The 4051-nt window shown below is 63.9% G+C and overlaps 1 protein-coding gene across 2 annotated transcripts in view; it reads left to right on the plus strand.

Moving 5' to 3' along the window:
- Positions 1–4051, plus strand: part of LOC113210381 (glycerophosphocholine phosphodiesterase GPCPD1) — a 25857-nt gene that overhangs the window by 13028 nt on the left and 8778 nt on the right. Inside the window, exon 1 of one of the 2 annotated variants that reach the window (XM_052272816.1) lies at positions 1077–1307. The exons of the other annotated variant lie outside the window; for it this stretch is intronic. The gene's annotated coding sequence lies outside the window, so the exon portion shown is untranslated. Of the gene's footprint in view, positions 1–1076; positions 1308–4051 lie in introns of those variants that run through there. 2 annotated transcript variants of the gene reach the window in all.

Raw genomic sequence — 4051 nt, forward strand, 5'->3', positions numbered from 1 at the left:
CCCCCCCCAACCCGCTGCCCGCTGCCCGCTCCCTTCACCCTCACCGCGAGCTCACCGCTCAGCTGGCTCAGGCAGCCCAGCCCGCCGGCAGGCAGTCCTCGGTTTGTAAATTGTAATGAGTTCCAAGAGCAGACAGTAGCCTCTGAAAATGATGCGTGTCGCCGCTGCTCGTGCTCCTTTGCTTGGCTGGAAAGGACCAAAAGAGCGACTTTTTCACCACCCTCACTGGGCACTGTGGTGCCGAAGGCGCTCGCCCTCCCTATGGCGAGACAATGTCCGTCCGGAACGTGGCCAGAGGCTATTTTCGGGGAGGCCAGGACGCCCCCCCCCCCTCCGCCGCCCCCTGCACCCACCTTCCGTGTGCTTCTGGGCGCGCTAGCGAGCGCTAGTCCCTCTCCTTCTCCCTGCGCCAGCGAAAGCCGTGAGCGGGTGGGGGAAGGGGTGCAAGCCCCCGCATAGCGAGAGCGCCCCTCCACGAGCCGTCTGCTGCTCGCTCGGTGACCTTGCCCGGTACTCCGGTACTCGCCGCACCACTGGCATTTTCATTTCGCTCAGCCCCCTTTGCAACACTGCTCCACGCTACTGTCGCCCTCCTTCCCCGCGGATCACCATTGAGTCGGTAAGACCCCGGTGGGGGGGGGGGGGGTTAAGGAGAAGAAGTAGGGGATCCACGCTCAGCCGCAACAACCCCCTGCCCTGCCTCTGCCACACTTCAGCTTTAACGCTCACCCCTAAGCAGATTGGATAAACAACATACCCCCCCCCTCCCCCTCGTACCCCCATACAGCCGGCCTTCCCATAGGGAGCCTCACCGATCATGATGGGGTGGAGAGTATTATTATTTTCTTATCGGTGCGACTTCCAGGCCGAACGCGCGCGTGGAGTAAAGTGGAGGGGGAAAGGAGGCAGGCGATAGGGGGTGGGGCTTCAGAGGGGAGAGGGGGGCATGGGTATGGTTGCAGCGGGGTGCGCAGCGGGGTGCGGGGCCAGACCATGCCGTCAGTGAGCCCCCACCCTCGCTGAGCCCCCCCTCGCGGCAGTGTCCCTGCCGCCACGGGGCAGTACAGTCGCACCCCCCGGGCCGCGTCGACGTGGCGTCGCGGCGTGGCGTGGCAGAGTCGCGGTGGTGCCCCGACGACATAAAAGGCTGCAGGGTGATGCAGGCGCAGGCGTGCGTCGCCGCTGCCTGAGTTCGCAGGACGCAGAGCGACGACTCTCCCTCTCTCTTTCTCTCTCGGTGTCCGTGCGGCGCTCGCGATCGTGAAGCAAGTCTCACGTGACAAGGCACCGCGGCGACGAGCGACGCGGTTAGTGACCACATGGTGACTACACCATAACGACCGCTCAGCACCGAGGCTCGTGGGGAGGGAGGGGGTCCGTGCGTTGACCTGGAGTAACTACCAGCACTCCCCACCCCCTATCCCGACCATCCCTTAATAGGGATATGGTTCTCGAAATGTGTTCTAAAGCGAAAGGGGTACAACAAAACACACAAGTCGTGGATGATAGTTTTTCCCACTCTTTGTTTTTTTGTGTTTTTCGTCGATTACTGAAGTTTGAAGTACCGCAGTTACGGTGGGCTTTTGGTGACCAGCTGATGGACGCTGCGCTAGCCCCCCCCCCCTCTTCCACCACCACTGCAGTATTACACATACATGCGCACTTGCAGCCTCGGCGGCGGCGGAAGGCCGAATGCGGCCGCGTGGGCCGCGTGTCCCCGCTGTCCACACACACACCCTTCGGCGGGTCGAGAGATCGCGCTGACGCACTCTCACTCTCGCCGGCGCGGCCCCGCCCCCGCCCCGCCCTCATGGCCCTAACCTGACCCAATACCTCCACACCCGGACCAGCAGGCCGGGGCTTGCCGGGGTATACAGTCGCGGCGCAGCTCCGCGCTGTCTCGAGCCCCGAGCGGAGAGGGTCACGGTCACCGCGACCACACCACCGCGGCCATACCACCACATCCGGCCCGGTACAGTCCGGGTCAGGTGTCAGGTCGGGTGATGAGAAGCAGAAAACGGAGGGCGTGGCTTGGCTTATCGGACGTGGCGCCGTCGCGGTGGTGTTTGGGATGTAAGGCGGTGCTGACGACGCCCTAGACGGCACGCATGGCAGTACGGGGAACGGTGACGGTGCACACGCACGCACGCCACGCACTTGCAAACAGCGGTGCTCCCGCTGACAACGTGGCACGTGGCTCTGTGTGCGAGTACGTCTTACGTCTTACCCTCTCCACCCGCCTCGCCCGGCTCGGCCCCCGGCCCCGGCCGATGCACAACAAACGATATATACATACCCAGCGCTCTTTGCTCGGGTGGGCTCGCCGTTCTATTTATAGAGCGGGACGAAGGTGGGGAGGGGTTAGGGTTGTAGATAAAGTAAAACGGGTTGTTGTCTCGCAACAACAACGGCGCGTCGTGCGCGTGATGGGCCGGCACGTGGCGCCCGTCGTAGGGAGCGTCGTGAGCGTCGGGACGCCCGGGCGGCGCCATGGCACCGCCGCCGCCGCGTTCGGTGGCAACAACACTTTTGCGCCCCGGCCCACCGCAGGGCCGCAGAGGGGCGCTCGCGATGCTGCGGCGCGGCTGGGCCCGCGGTGTGGCGCTCGCGGCCGGGCCGAGGGGCTGGCGACCCCGCGCGTCGTCCCCGCCGGGCTGCTGGCCCGGTGCCGCGGCGCCCGGGCCGACGCCGCCGCCGCCACCCCGCGAGGGCGTCGACCCTCCGGCCCCGGCCGCAGTCCCGAGTGGACGCGTCCCCCTGCTCGGACTGCACCTCCGCCGCCACCTGGGAACGACCACGGTTAGTCTTATTTTGTCGAGGGACCCCATGCGGCAATGGAACATGGTTTTGTGCGTGTGCTCGCGCCCGCGGAGGTCACCCTCGCATGCGCCCGTTAACTGCTGGCCCCCGCCTTGCTGCCCGTGTGACGAGTGACTGCCCCGTGTGACTGCCCCCTGCCTGCCCCTGCCCGTGCCTCTGCGAGACGCTTGTGTCCCAGCCCCGGCGACCCCCCGGGTTCAAATACCGAGCGCGTTCGCGCCGAAGCGAGTTTATCACCGGGGCCGCTTATCTATCACTCGCTGCTGTCTCCCTCCACCCCGCGCCGTCTCAAGGCCGAGCCGCTCGCAGGGCGCAGCGTACAAATAAATAGTAATCAAACAGGCGCCAATGGTGATGGCGTTATTGACCGGGACCCAAGTGAACCCCGGCGGCGGCAGCGCCCTGGCTCTGCTCGGCATGGACGTGCGCGACGTCGTGACGTACATAGCTTTGTCCACCCCCACCCCCACCCCCCACGACGTTTTGGGGGAAGGCTTCGAGTGAATGGAAGTTTCTTCCGCAGCGGGACCCCACCCCCACCAGCGGCACCACCAAGCTCAATCCATTCCCTAGCTCCCACCCCTCGACTCCGGTAAGAGAGGTCTACGAACTAATGCGCGTTCTTCCTGTTCTTCCTGATCTCACCGGTACACTTGTTGTACTAGGTTGCTAAGCTGACCCTTCCCCTTTACCCTCAACGTGGCCGTGGTGGTTGCCCGTGGTGTCGACCCGACCAATCCCTTCCCTGCCTCCCCTATCTGCCCCATCATGTTACACGTTACTCTGGGTTTAGGGTCTTTTCGGTGGGTGTCTATAAACCATTCAGGTAAAGGTGAATAGGAGAATAGTGCGTTTTCTTGTCCATCCCAGCTTTACCGGAACGGTTTTTTGCTTGCTGGAGTCCGTATTTCACTGGTGTGTGCGAAAGACAGTCGAGTCGAAAGAGACAGCAGTCGGCTAGGCCTCGGGCTAAGCAGCCCCCGCCCCCGCCCCCATCCCGCCTCGCTTTCGTCTGACCCAGTTTTGAATTCTTTCACTACGGTCCGAACGATTTTGACCTAGACCCCCCGTCAGGAGCCCAGATGCTCGAGGTTCGAGACGAAAACTGCTGCCCTACCAAAATACACACACGGCACACACCACACACCAGCTTCAAAACACGGAGAGTGGAGAGAGGTGCGCTCACGACAGGGGTTAGCGTAGTGGTGGTTGAGGGTCAGTGGGGGGGGGG

Source organism: Frankliniella occidentalis, unplaced genomic scaffold, assembly GCF_000697945.3.
Source record: "Frankliniella occidentalis isolate FOCC.00 unplaced genomic scaffold, Focc_3.1 Scaffold226, whole genome shotgun sequence".
Classification (NCBI taxonomy): domain Eukaryota; kingdom Metazoa; phylum Arthropoda; class Insecta; order Thysanoptera; family Thripidae; genus Frankliniella; species Frankliniella occidentalis.